Consider the following 15,697-nt stretch of genomic DNA (forward strand, 5'->3'; position numbering starts at 1 on the left):
CATTGGAACTTGCTTCTGAGTAAACAAACATAACATTGCACTATAAATATCTTTACAAGTTGTGTAAATAAACATATTTGATAGTCATGCTTATATTAATATTTCTTCATACTGTGTCCCAATAAGGATTTGATTTCAGACTATGATTGTAGATTATTTTTTCCTCTACATTTTAAGTGTGCCCTTCTGTTGGAGAATTTTCCTCCTTGGGATCTTTTGCTGGGGGTCCTTGAATAAAGTGGAAGACACAGGCATGGAGCAAAAAGGTAGGACTTTATTGTTACAAGCATATGCAGGGTCAGCCTCCCAGAAACATCCAGGAGAGACTGCACTGAGGCACTGTGTGCAAGCTCTTTTATAGAGTACAGTTACAGCATGTGACAATGATTTCACCAATCTCATGAGTTCCTGCCCACCCAACATCACAGTTCCTCCTCTCTACAACTGTTCCAAACCAATCGGAAAGCATTAGGAAACTCCAGTGGAGATTCCAAGATTCTGTCCATATCATTAATGTCTCCATTGTCCTGCTGTCTTAAAAGACAAATGAATTTTGGGACTATTTGGAACAGTTACTATTGTGAATATGGTTTCAAGCATACTTGGTACATTCCATATGCCATTGTTCCTGATCAGTCAGGCTGACCCAGGTACACCTGGAAATATTTGGACAAGTTCCCGGAATTACGTTTGCCTCAACTCAGGGTGTTTGGGAATGTATGAGCACCCCCAGTTCAATTCCTTTGCCATAGGGGTTCTTATGTCCTTATACTTTCTCAGAAATCCCATTCCCTTACTTATGAAATAAGTAGCTCAAGAGAAGGGATTATTTAAAAACTCGAGCTTCATTTTGAAGCCACACAGACTAGGGGGAAACTGGGTAACTCTGGTTAACTAGTATCTTTCAGCGTCAGGAATATAGAGGAGGCAGGCCACCCCCTCTTTCTTAATGAAAACACCACCTTTTTCTTAATGAAAACACACTTATAAAGTTGTAAATACTGAGTTGCTTTAAAATCATTATAAAACCTCACTATTGCTCTTCATTAAACATTTTATAATTATTACAGATTTTTCCCCTAGGTGGCATTATAACTTTACGCAAGAATCAAACATTGGCCATTCCTACTTATTACATCAATCCCAGCTTCTCTTACAATTTAAACGCTCCTTGCTTCCAAATAATAGGGTAATCAATTATCTGTCAGTCAAGTGTTGGCTAGGTCTTGGCAAAGAAACAGAAGGTCCCTGTGACCGCTGCCATTTGCAACAGGTTTTTGCAACAGGTTTTTGCTTACAGGTTTGAATTAAATGCTAAGATTCAGGGTTCTCTATGAGCCTGAATCTTCAGGGCCCCAACAGGACTGCAATTCAGTATTTAATTCTTTATGATTATAAAACATATACCTTCTCAATATCTATGATTATATATGTATGGATATATAGAATTCACCATTACTTCTTCCTTGGGGTGGTCATGGTTCTCCGTTGTTTTTGTCCTGAGGGGCAGATAGGCCGAATGAAGGTGAGTAGCCCATGGTTTCATAGCTTATTTCCATTTTGAAAAATTAACAGATTTTAATTTTAATTAATGTAAAAAAGATTTACATGCAGGCAAAGTTTATTAACTAGATCCACACAATACATTTAAAGCACAACCAACTCACATTAAAAGTGCATGACTTTCCCTAAAGAATCCTGGGAAGTATAGTTTCCCCCTCACAGTTATAGTTCTCACCACCCTTAACAAACTACAGTTCCCATGATTCTGTGGTGGGATTCATGTGCTTCAAATATGTGTTGAATGTGCTTTAAATTAATGGTGTGGATCTGCCCTAGGTATTCAAGAGTGAATTGAAAAGAACAATTTTTAAACACGAGAAGGGTTGTAGCTCATTGGAAGGGCATATTCTTTGCACACGAAGGTCCAAAATTCAATTTCCGGAACAGACTATTGCCTGGAATCCTGGAGAGCCAATGGTAGTCCATGTCATCAGTACTGAGCTAGATGGTACCAAATGGCCTGAGTCACTACAGTAGGGCCCCGCTTTTCAGCGACCTGCTTTTCAGCGTTCCGCTAATATGGCAGCTTTCAGATAGAGTAAGGCCCCACTCATACAGCACTTGTTCTGCTTTTACAGTGTTTTTTGGGCGTTGGGTGCCATTTTATTGATGGAGTTCCCCTTTTCGGCAGGTTTTGCTTTTAGGCGGAGGTCTGGAATGTAATCCGCCATATGAGTGGGGCCCTACTGTATAAGGCAAAAGTGGGAAGAGACTCAAGGGCCACAGTGACTCCAAAATTTATTTATGTATTTTATTTACAACAGTTATATACCGCTTTATTGTAAAAAAAAAAAAATCTCAAAGCAGTTTACAGAAAGAATTAAAACAATAAAAAAACAGTTAAATTGGCAAAAACAGTTAAAGACAGGTATTTAAAAACATTCAATATAATAAAACCAACAATTGGTTAAAAGCAGATTTAAAAACACAATAGTTTCTATATGACTGGATAGACTAAACAAAAATGATTTTAGCAGATGATGAAAAGCGGCGTCTGCCTAATGTCAATAGGCAAGGAGTTCCAGAGAGTAGGTGCTGCCACATTACAGGACTGATTTCTTACAAGAGCAGAACAAGTACTATATGGCACACATAACAAAGAAGCACACCTTGACCTTGGCCTGGTAGCAAATCAGCAACCAATGCAGATTTCAGAGCAGAGGTATTATGTGCTGATAGAATCTCACTCATGTCAGCAATCGTGCCATGGTATTCTGCGTTAACTGCAGCCCCTGAGTCAGGTTGTGCTGCATGGGGATTTCTGTGACCTTGGCTGACTGGCTGTCAGGATTTTTTTAATGTTGGTTTTTGGTTATGAATCCTGACTGGTTGTGGGATGCCAAGTTATCTGCCTTAGTCACAGGAATCTCATTGTGGTTGGTATTGTATGGCATTTAGGAAATCATCACTGTCTTTTGTTTGTCTTTTTTATTTGCATTTCGCTTATCTTTAACCTCAATCCCTTACGTCCACAGAAGCAACAGCAGTGGTTCCATGCACTCAGCTCAACCCCCTTAAACTCACTGATGATGCACCTGTTGGTTTCATGATGGTTTTTCTTGCCCAATAGTGGTAAGAGAATTCACATACTGGGAAGTGTGGCTGCAATTGTTGTTCCCAAGCTGCTGCCTATGAAAGTAGACCAAACCATGTGTGTTTTCTCTCTGTCAATTATTACTCACTGGAATTGGGTTGGCTGTCAAAGTGAGTTTATAGCAGCCCACAGGGTAGACAGAAAGGGTAGAGAATCTTCTTACTAATTTCTAAGACTTCTTTCTGAAGTGAAGGGTCAGCTATGTTAAAAGATAGAGGCAGGATATTCCAGGCAGGGGGTTGCCAACCCTGCTTGGATATAGATGTGTTTGCAGAGAATCCCTAGTCAAGCTTTACCAATAGCACAATCCAAACTATATCTACTCTTGCCGAAAGCAAGTAAGCTAGATTAAATGTTCCCTATCCAGGGTCCATCTTTTATCTAAGATTTCTTAATCAGAGAAATGTTTTTGTTTTAACTGTATGCTCCAAGCAACTGTGATTGAAGCTTAATGTATCTTGCTTAATGACATCTCTAGGGCCCACCCCTGTGACATCACTTGGGCCTGCCCCTGAAATCTCAGGATTTGAGATGCTTCTGACCTGGCAACCCTACTTGTCACACTGTGGAACAACGAGATGCATCAGGCTCTTGACAATGCTGCCCCTGAGCACCCTTCTCTAGCATTGTGGAGCCCAGTCTGCACCTTGGTACAGCAAAGCAAGGGAAGTAAGGGCAAAGCAACAGGCTGGACGATGGCTAGAGCAAAAGTGCCCAAAGACATGATAAGGGCCACAAGTAAAACATCATAACTGTGCCCACTGTGTGGCAATGAGAGTGGCAAAGAAGGCTCAGTTCTCTGCCTTCATCACATCCTCAGCAAGTTATCCAGTGGTGCCTTTTCATATTATCAGGGTCTATTCAAAATCAAGTCCAGGAAATGGACTTCTAGACCCTTTGGAGGCCCACTGTGAATTATTTGCAAGACACTTGGAGAGTAAAGTTATTCACCTCTGTAACAATCTTGATGACCCATCCAAATCTACTGTAGCCCCCCAGGAGGGACAAGGTGCTTGCAACAATGCAGCCAGAAACGTGTCCTCTCAATCCCTGCCCTTCTTGGCATATTATAGCTTGCAGATGGGGTATGACCAAGTAGATCCAGAGTGTGATCAACACATATTTGCAGGAGGGAATGATCCCAGCCACCCTGAAAGACAGGGTGAACCAACCGCTCCTGAAAAAGCCCTCCCTGGACCCATTGGTTTGTGACAACTATCACCTGATCACAAACATCCCCTTTTTAGAGAAGGTGATTGAGAGGGTTGGGGGCGCAGCAATTGCAAGTACTCTTGGATGAAACAGATTATCTTGACCCATTCCAATCTAGGTTCAGGCCTGGTTATAGGAGTGAATCGGCCTCAGTTGCCCTGATGGATGACCTTTATTGGGAGAAGGACAGAGGGAGTGCAACCCTGTTATTCTTACTTGATCTCTCAGCGGCTTTTATTAACATTGACCATGATATCCTTCTGAGCCGACTTGGTGAGATGGACATTGGAGGCACTGTTTTACAGTGATTCCGAGCCCACCTTCAGGGTCATTTCAGAGAATAGCATTGGGTGATTGTCTTTCGGCCCCCTGGCAGTTGTGCTGTGGGGTGTAACAGGATACCATCTCATATCCAATGCTGTTTAACATCTATAAGAAACCCTTGGGAGCAGTCATCAGGAGATTTGGAGTTAGGTGTCAGCAAGACATTGACGATACCCAGCTCTATTTTTCAGAAACATCTGAATCACAAGAAACTGTGCAAGTCCTTGAACAGTGCCTGAACTTGTTGGTGGGCTGGATGAGGGCCAATAAACTGACTCTGAATCGTAGCAAGATAGAGGCACTGTGGATTGGTGGTTCCCGAGTTTATATAATTGACCAACTGCTTGCTTTGGATGGGGTTGTACTACCTCTGAAAAAGCAGGCTCATAATCTGGGGGTGCTCCTGGATCCATCTTTGTCACTAGAGGCCCAGGTAACCTCAGTGGCTAGGAGGCAGCTATGGCTGTTTCTGGACCGGGATAGCGTGACTACTGTTGTCCATGCACTGGTAACCTCCAGGCTGGATTACTGTAATATGCTCTATGTGGGGCTACCCTTCAGGTTGGTTTGGAAGCTGCAGCTGGTGCAAAATGCAGCAGCGCAACTGCTTACTGGGGCAGGGTATTGCCATCATGTTATCCCGCTGCTGAAAAAATTGCAGTGGCTGCCCATTAGATACTGGGCCAAATTCAAGGGTCTGGTTTTGGTGTACAAAGCCCTATGCAGCTTGGAACCATATAAGAGATAAGACGACCCAAAAGATCAACTTACCCCTTATATATTTAGTCGAACACTACACTCTGCAGGTGAGGGCCTCCTATACATACCATCTTATCAGGAGCTCCATTCCGCACATCACAGGAATGAGACCTTTAGTGTTGTGGCACCTACCTTCTGGAATTCCATCTGCTTAAATATTACACAACACCATCTCTGTTATCTTTCTGGCACCTACTGAAGATCTTCCTCTTTCAACAAGCCTTTTAAGTAAAGATCTTATCCCAGTCTGCTTCTGTATTGGAATTGCTTTTAAATATATATTTTAACGATGTTTTTTAAAATATGTGTTAAAGCTTTTTTTTTAACTTGTTTTTTTAAAGAGGTTTTGTTTTAATATGTTTTTAGTGTTTTTGTTTGTCATCCTGGGTTCCTTCTAGTTGGAAGGACAGGATATAAATTTAATAAATAATAAAAATAGCTGTTTTTCCTAGCTATTACATTTTTCTTTCAGGTCAATGACTTCATCTGCTCATGACATCTTGTAAGAATTTGTCATGGTTATATTTTGTTATATTTTCTAAATTTTCCATGATCCAACTTACTAAGGATTTAATCACAATATCTCTCCACTGTATTTTATAATGTTTTGATATCTATTATTTAAACCCACTCATTCTGAATTAGTGAAATTAATTTTGTACCCTGAGTTTTAATGGAGTTCCCTAATCAAAGTTGTCAATTCAGGAACTGCATTTTTTGATCTTCAAGTTAAAAAGTCTCTGCCTAATCCTATATTCTCCAAAATATGATACAAAAAGCCATATCCCAAGTGAACAAAGCCTTCTTAGCTTCTAAAAAGATTATCCCATATGGGTGCTTCGATTTATTTATATTATAATATTTAAGAATATTAAATATTTGAATATTTATAATATATTATAAAATGGCATATGACTTTTTATAAAACCTGTTTGATCATCAGCAGTATATTTACCTAGCGTAAAGCCCAATCTTTTTGCCAAAATGGTAGTCTAAATGTTGATGTCTTCATTTAAGAGTGCGGTGGGATGATAGGATTGAACTTTAGATGGATCTTTGAGGATTGTTGGCATGATTACTACTTTCACTTGTCCCCATGTTTTAGAAAATCTGTGGCCTTGCATTATTTAATTTAGTGCTTCTAAGAGTATTCCAAATCATTCATTTAAAAATATACATATATTTGGCTGTAAACCTATCGGGTCCGCGAGTTCTATTATTTTTTAATTTGGTAATTCCGTTCCAAAGTTCATGTATTGGTTCGTGTTCTAGGAGTGCTCCTGGATCCATCTTTGTCACTAGAGGCCCAGGTGACCTCTGTGGCTACGAGTGCCTTTTACTGACATAGCCTGACTGATTGGATTAATGTAATGCACACTATGTGGAGCTATCCTTGAGGGTAGTCCAGAAGCTGCAGCTAGTGCAAAATGTGGTGGCGTGACTGCTCACTGGGGCAGGGCATCACCAGCATGTTACCCCACTGCTGACAGAATTGCACTGGCTGCCCATTAGCTACTGGCTAAGTTCAAGGTGCTGGTTTTGGTGTATAAAACCCTATACAGCTTGGGACCAAGATGCCTGAAAGATCATCTTGCTTCTTATATATCCAATTAATCAGTGTGTTCTGCAGAAGAGGGCCTCCTGCAGATACCATCTCATCAGGCGGTCTGTTCCGCACAACACAGGAAGCAGATCTTTAGAGTTGTGGCACATAACCTTCGGAATTCACTTTCCTTAAATGTTAGACATGTGCCATCTCTGTTGTCTTTTAGACGTCTACTGAAAACTCCTTCCGGGAGGAAGGACGAGATATAAATTTCACAAAATAATTAAAAAAATTAGACCTTCCTATGTCAACAAGCCTTTTAAGTAGAGACCTTGCCCCGGTCTGCATCTGTATTAGAATTGTTTTTAAGACTTTTTAAAGATGTTTTGCTTTTAAAATGTTTTAAATATGTTTTAGTATGTTATAACTTGTTTTCTGCTCTGGGCTCTTTCTTGAGCGAGGGTGGAATATAAATTTAATAATTAATAAATTGTCATAGATGTCTGATAAAAATCAACATCCTTTTAAGAAATATGTGGTAAATTAATCTTTTCAAAAAAACCTTTGGATTTTTTTTGAGGCAGATCAGAGGTATACAGCTTATCATAATATTCTCTAAATTTGTTAGTGATAGCACTGTAGTCAGGGTTCCAAATCAGTTCATCTTGCAGAAGATCCTGGGTATAATCCAGGGCTGCCTCCTTTCTAATTAGTTCTTTATCAAAGTTTGCCAATGCACAGTCACTCATTTTATCAAGAATTTCTGTACCTTTGTTGCAACTTGAATATGCATTTTACCCTGTTAGTTGTTGTTATACATCCTCAAATTGATTATGACTTATGGCGACTCTATGAATCAGCGAGCTCCAATAGTATCTGTCATGAACTGTCCAACAGTATCTGTCAGATATTGTGAGTTCAGGTCTGTGGCTTCCTTTACGGTCTCTTGTTTGGTCTTCCTCTTTTTTTACTCCCTGTTTTTCCCAGCATTACAGTAGGGCCCCACTCATATGGAGGGTTATGTTCCGGACCCCCGCTGTAAAGCGGAACCCATTGAATAGAATGTAGCGCAACGCCCAAAAACCGCCGTAGAAGCGGAAAAAGCGCTGTATGAGTGGGGCTTTAGTCTAATTGCGTCTAAATGAGACCGCTGCATTAGTGAAGCGCTTTAAAGCGAAGCGCTGTAAAGCAGAGCCCTACTGTATTGTTTTTTCTAGTGAATCATGTCTTCTCATGATGTGTCCAAAGTATGATAACCTCAGTTTCATCATTTTAGCTTCTAGTGATAGTTCTGGTTTAATTTGTTCTAACACCCAATTATTTGTCTTTTTCACAGTCCATGGACTTTGGTCAGCAGAGCAATGGTATATTCTTGGAACTAAAATACTGTTTCAACCTGGTATTTCCACACATGGCAACTCTGTGGAAGTACTTTGTACCTTTTTAAAGCATTCTAGTTTGTTGGGCTGTTTTGCCTTCCTTGATAAACAGAGCAATGCACATTTCTCTGTCCTTCCTACAGATTTCATATCCAGGGATGTCCATGTACCACTCTCATTCTCTCCATTTATCAAGTTTCTGAGATGCCCAACATTTTTATGTTGTTGTTTAAGTAGGAATCATTCTGAAATCATTCTTCACACTGGCTTTCCAGTTGCCAAGAAAGGTGAAAACTCTTCCCTCTTAACTGGGACCATAGGAGGAATGCTGACTGCTCCTGGCCCTCCCAAGCAGTGCAATGGATAAGGCAGTGACGTGGGTTTTCCAGAAATTTTTTAATTGGAAAATTTTCCAGAATTATTTCCTGTGCAAACATTTTCATTTTCTATTTGACATTGTATGTTCCCTTTATAAGCGAAATCTTCTTAGGCCACTTGTAATATAGAGGAAGAACACATTTATAAGTTTTACTTAGCTTTATTTGCAGCCTTCTAAACATTTAGGAACCTTAAACTACAAGCTCTAATGATGAGAATGCAGTTTCAAACTGCTCTAGAGAAAGTCTCTCAGCACCTAATCACAACACTCTCCTTGTCGTTGCTTCATATTTTAATTAGAAGTATTGCATCAGTATGTGACCTGGTAATCATTTCTCAGCAGACCTCTATACTGAACAACAGGTCCAAAACAGAGATGTATTCTATTATTTCTAAAGCTGTGTACAGAAATCTTCCCTCTATAGGAAACAGCAGAGATAAGAGGGAGATGGCAATTATCTATTATCTCTAATGCTACCACCACGAGTCAAGGGTGGGTACCAACTCAATAAAGATTGTCTGCTCCATCCCAGGTCCTCAACTTACATGGAAATATTTAACTGTCTATTGTGGCATAGTGGTTAGAGTGTTGGACTACGACCTGGGAGACTAGGGTCGAATCCCCACACAGCCATGAAGCTCACTGGGTGACTTTGGGCCAGTCACTGCCTCTCAGCCTCAGAGGAAGGCAATGGTAAACCACCTCTGAATACAGTAGGGCCCCGCTTACCGGCACTTCGCTTCCTGGCGTTCCGCTAATGCGGCGGCTTTCATTCCCCGTTTTAAAGCCGATTTTGCGCTTTTGTGTCATTTTCGCACAACACGCCCCACTATACTCAATGGGGTTCCGCTTTACAGAGATTTCCGCTTTATGGCGGGGGTCATGAATGGAACCTGCCATATAAGTGCGGCCCGCCTGTACTGCTTACCATGAAAACCCTATTCATAGGGTCACCATAAGTAGGGATCGACTTGAAGACAATCCATTTCCACTGTCATTTTAAGCTTGCCTTTTAGTACACACACAACACCCCTAAACCTTTCTCTTCCCTTTAAATTGACCCATCTTACAGTTTCTGCGCTGATATCCCTCCCTGTTTTGTGTGGGTTTTTTTTCCTATTTTTGAATAGTATAAATCTAAGACTAACTGGAACTAAAAATTATGACTGATTTCAAAATAACTTGGGGGGGGGCATGAGATATTATTGGTATCACTATCCAAAAACACAGCCTAGCTCAGCAAATACTGGAGTACATTGGACCCCACAATGTTAACTTAAATTCCTCATTAGGCTATTTGGAAACCCTGAAGGAGAAAACAGAAGTCTAGAAGAAATAAAAACTAGAGCAAAAACAAAAAAAAATGCCTAGGTGAAATGCTGGTCTTTTAGTAAATAATGGAGAGTGTCTAATATACTCCAATAGCCTACTATAAAAATGTTATCTCCTGCATCACGATAAAGCCAATTTTGAGCAGAATTAATCCTCTAAAATTAAATGTATTCCTGGGATCCAACAGACACCTGCAGGTCTGTTATTTTTTGGTTTTTGTACACACAGGAATGTATGGAAGCTTTTTCTATCATAAAAAACAAAACAAAATCCTCTGAAGTGGCTTAAACATATAAGAATTGAATTTATACTGACATATGCAAAATGCTAAGGTTTTCCTTACCGTACTTGAGAAATTGCAGGGGAAAGAATGGATCCCAGTTAGTTTAGGTCAAGGATTGTGAACGTGTCACCTGCACAGGGCCAATGCCAGGCATGCTGGGGCCCTCAGGCACCAGCCTGCTCCAGACCCCAGCACCACATGCACACACGCAGCCAGGCATGACTGGGCTCTTGGGCATGAGCCTGCCCTGGGCACGCAGCTCCTGCCTGTTCCACCTACCTCTCTCTTGTGTACTGTGTGCACAGGCTGCCACCAACCAAGACGGCAGCGGAGCCTTCTCTAAGGGGCTGGTACCCCTGCTGCCATCTTGGTCGATAGCACACATGCACAGTACTTTGCATGCACATATACCTGCCATCAACCAAGATGGTGTTAGGTGCATCAGCCCCTTAAAGAAGCCTCCGCCACCACCTTGGTTGATGGCAACCCTGTTCGCACAGCGCACACAGCAGAAGACAGGAGAGAGAGGTAGGTGGAGTGAGCGAACGGGCAGGCGGCCTGGAAGCTCCCTCGTGTGATCCGCTGCAGGGACCCTGCCACAGATTGCGGAAGGAGAGCACTACTCCCCCATCCTAATGAGGGGTCCTTCAGGAGCCCCTATGGGCCACAGGACCCTCGGCCAGTTCCCGATCTGGCTGCCCTTTGGTGCCATCCCTGCACCTGCAGGTGCCATGGGACCAGCAAAGGCATTCAATGGTGCCCTCAGCAGGTAGCCCAACATCTGAGCTTTCATTTAAGAAAAAAGTAAGTCTCTAGCCCTCTTAGACAGAAAGTTAAGGAGCAAAATGTGCAGGTACCCTTCTAAATGATTTATGTAAAATGAACCAGCCTGGCTGCTCTTGCCTATCGATGTTATTGGCCAGTGAATGAAGTCAGAGCTGTGACTGCTAAGAGAATTATTTGGACACCAGGGAATATGAATTTCTGGAGTCCTAAAGAGCTGCTGTTTTGTCTTCCTTTTAGTGCACTTTTCCTGTTTCTTTTTTTCAACTCCTTAGAACAGCCTTTCCCAACCAGTGTGCCTCCAGATGTTGTTGGACCACAACTCCCATCAGCCTCAGCCAGCATTGCCAATGGTCAGGAAAGATGGGAATTGTGGTCCAACAACATCTGGAGGCACACTGGTTGGGAAAGCCTGCATTAGAACCTCCATAATTTCAACTCCTTAGAACCTCCATAGTTTGCCCTTCTTTTTTCCCTAGCAAAATCATCGGAGATCTGGTAGTGCCTAGAAATTACTTTGTGCATATTCTAGTACACCATAAGTGTGGGTGAATTTTAACAATCCTCCCCCCCCAAAGGCAAATGTGAAAACTTTGCAAAGAGGCTTAGGCATATCTCCTGCTTTGCAAAGCCCTGCTTTGATGCCCTGAGCTCCTACTGGGAGATAGGGTGGGATATTAATCAATCAAGCAATCAAATGAATAAATAAAGAAATAATAAAGACCAGGAATTCACTGCATAGTTAACTTATAGCCCAATGGTATAGTGACTCTTTGTGTTTAATGGGGCATACATCCAGGTAAGTGGGTAAGGATGGCAGCCTAGGCTTTGCAGTTTAGGTTTGGCATTGGGGAAAAAAGGAGTTCCTGTGCCTTTAACAGCTGTATGACAGGCAGAAATTCAATAGGTCCAGCCTTTTCTAGTATGGAAATACAATTATGGGAAAATGTTTACCATGACTACTCTCTAATTTCATGTTATGCCATGCCCCCCATGGCAGCCATTTTGTGTTGTGCCATGCTCCTATGGCAGCCTCAAAATTTGAAATGTGCTCTCTAATCCAAAAAGATTGGTGACTCCTGGTTTAGATGCTTGGTAGTTTCATTTTTTCATTAACTTCAGTAGGGATAAGTTGGACCGGATAGCTAGGTAATTTAAAAGTACACTTTTTAAAAAACTGGTAAGGTGGGGGAGGGGAGAATATAGCATAAGACAACTGACCCCATAATTGATGAACAGTACATGAAGTATGAAATGGTTTAGATTTTTTTACAAGTATTTCAAACAGCTGTTAGTCCACAGTAATCACAATAGCATATGAAAGTCAAACAGCAATTTCCTATGCAGTACTGTATCAGATGACTTGCTAATGTCCCAGTCCTTTACATGGATACACATCTAGTAAAATTAGACTCTCTCTTTTAAGTAGCCCCATTTGGTATTATTACAGGCACCATCTTGTGTGCCTGGAAAAATACAGAACAAGCTGAGAAAGATGGTAATTTAGATCAGTGTTCTTAGCACTCCATTTACGGCAGCAAGCGATGGACCACTTTTGATCATAAAGAAAATAAAGTCAAGTGGGGAGGGCAGGATAATGACTTAAAGATTGAGTGAGATAGCAAAGGGAGGCACCACAGCTTACTCACCACAAACAGAGCAACACAAAGGGAAGATTAGAGACTAGACCAGGAAAAACAATGAGGCAATAAAGCAATAAATGAACAGAGCTAAAGGAAACCCAACCTCATGGACGACAAAGCAGGAAATGGACTGAGGAGTCACATGACAGAAGCAACTTACTCCCTCAGAGTACTGCAATTCCTGCCTGTGGGTGCTAGATGGCAAAGATGACTCATTTGATGGACTATCATCCAGGAAAAATCCATGTTTGCCATTTATATCTATCACTAACTGTTACTGGCAAGATGAGGTAACCAAATGCAGCATCCCTGCACATAGCAATCTACCAGACATCCTTTTTCTTCCCCTGCAGATACGACTGACACTGAATGAGGCATGTGCACAGGATGCAAAGATAATGCATATGAAAGGACATGCTTTACAATGAAAGCAGTGATGTGTTTTCAAGAAAGTTTTGCATTGGAAGGTTTTCCAGGGAAAAATTAAAAAGTAATTAGAGTATCCCTGGACAGAGATAGCCTCACTTCTATTGTCTATGTTCTGGTAATCTAAGTTAGAGTACTGCAAAGCGTTACATGTGGGGCTACTTTTGAAGACAGTTCAGAAACTTCACCTAATGCATAACAAGGCAGCCAGACTGCTGACCGGAGTAGGTCAGTCCACACATGTATCACCAATTCTGGCACGGTTGCACTAGCTACAGATTAGTTTCTAGGCTCAATTCAAAGTGCTGGTTTTGACCTATAAAGCCTTATACGGCTCAGGACCTAAGTATCTCAAGGCCCACCTGTACCCTTATAAAATGACCCAGACCCTGTGTTCTTCATCTGAGGCCCTGCTGTGTGCATCCTCTCCACAGAAGGCTCAGAGGGTGGCAACACAAGAACAGGCCTTTTCAGTGGTAGCCCACCAGCTGTGGAATGCTTTCCCCAGGGAGGCACGCCTGGAGCCTTCTCTATCCATCTTTAGGCCCCAGGCAAAGACCTTTCTTTTCACTCAGGCCTTTGGTATTCTGTCTTAGTCCTTTATGTTGGGTTTTAAAATTTGTATATTGTATGCTTTTAGATTTGTTTAATATTATGTTTTTAAAATGTGTTGTAAGTTGCCTAGAGACCACTAGGTACGAGGCAACCAACAACAACAACAATTTGTATTGAAAAATATTCAGTTTTGCACTGGAAAATGTTCTAGAGCTATCTACATACTGTAATAACATCAAATTTAGGATGTTTATTTTACTTGAACTTAGTAAAAAAAGCTAACTATGTTGAACTGCCAAACTTGCCTAATATTGTACTATTTGCAACTGGCATCCATTTATTGTTACTAATGCACTTATGAAACAATTTTTTTAAAAAAAAGCACTGGAAAACATGGGACGGAAGCACTTTCTGCAACACATCATTGAACGAAAGTGACTAACCCAGAGATCATCTAATGCTTTGATATAAGAACACTTTTAAATACAACATAAAGGACTTTTTATAACAATAAATTGAACATTAATAGGTACATTTGGTGTAAAACACTGACACAGAACACCATGATATAATGAGAACTGGCTTTCCAGTAGCAGAGGAATCATAAGTAGGAAAACATAAGACTGACATTTGTTATGTTATGTACTTGTAATGTTAATTGTTACAAATTAGTTGTTAATTAATTGTTTTTAATTGTAATTAATTAATTGTACAATTAATTGTACAATTAATTGATTTTTGTTATACACAGAAATATACATGCACATCCCAAAAGAAGATGACACCTCTATTCAGAATCTTCAGTCTAAAACCACAAAGGAAAAAAAATAGCTTAATTTTCTGATAACCCTCAAGCACATTTGTTAATTGTATCTTCTTATTTTCAGCCATGATCTCATTGCTTTCCTCTCTAAGATACAATGGTCTTGGAGCAAAAGTGTAAATAAGATTCACAGGTCACCTATCCAGGCACTGACCAGATATAGATCTGCTTAGCTTCAACAAGAAGGTGGGCTCATGTGTCTTCATATCATACTCTGGGGATTTTTGGTAATAGCCTATCAACATTTGTTTTGTTTAGTTTTTGTAGATGGCCACCGTTAATAGTGCGGTATCATCATCCGTATTTTTCTGCATTTCATTTCCTTCTGATCTCGCAGCTTAGAGTTCTTGCATACACACACTCAAATTTATATCAGGGTGGCTAATCTCTGGTCTGGATAAGCCAATTTTTTCACCCGTCCCCTCCAGTTTTGGCAGTGGCAGAAAGAAAATTAAATTAAATATAAACAGCACTGGGGTGGGTGAACAGGGTTAAACCTCTCCACCAAGCCCTGCACCCTGATAGTGATGCAAATACTCTCCTCCCTGGTCATGAGATCAATCATCTGATGAGCAAGGAATGATACCCCCCCCCGGTATCTGCATGGAGAAGCTGAGGGGATGGATTGTGTACAAGTGACAGTATAGTGTAGTTCCCAGATGGCTGAGTAAGTGTGAATAGAGCCCTTGAGCACAAACTGGTTAAACACACTAATAGATATGTATACATGTGTGTATAAAAGAACCCTTCCTTGTAGAATGTGGGTTGTTGCATACAATGTTTCAACAGCATTATGAATTATCTCCATAGAATAAACAAATAAAGCCAGATCTGTCCTTCACTACCAAACACAGGCAGCATCAAAAGCAGTACAATGGCTGCATGAAATGAAACTGTGAGGAGACTAAGCATGCATGGGTAGCAGCTTTCCAGCCTGAGTTGAGAATTGTCACAATATCACGCCACTACTAGAGAGGGGAAACTGTAGTAACTTATTAAAAATTCCCGATTAGTGTAGAAAGCTACTACATGCTAGTGGTTTGCCACATGAAGATGCCTCTCTGCCATACCACTGTTTATGTCAATCGTTTTCTCA

The 15,697-nt window shown here is 40.9% G+C and overlaps 1 protein-coding gene across 4 annotated transcripts in view; it reads right to left on the minus strand.

Moving 5' to 3' along the window:
- The window catches only part of SMCHD1 (structural maintenance of chromosomes flexible hinge domain containing 1), a 238,696-nt gene that overhangs the window by 221,760 nt on the left and 1,239 nt on the right, over nt 1-15,697 (minus strand). The window lies entirely within an intron of this gene.

This window comes from Rhineura floridana, chromosome 1, assembly GCF_030035675.1.
Source record: "Rhineura floridana isolate rRhiFlo1 chromosome 1, rRhiFlo1.hap2, whole genome shotgun sequence".
Taxonomy (NCBI): Eukaryota; Metazoa; Chordata; class Lepidosauria; order Squamata; family Rhineuridae; genus Rhineura; species Rhineura floridana.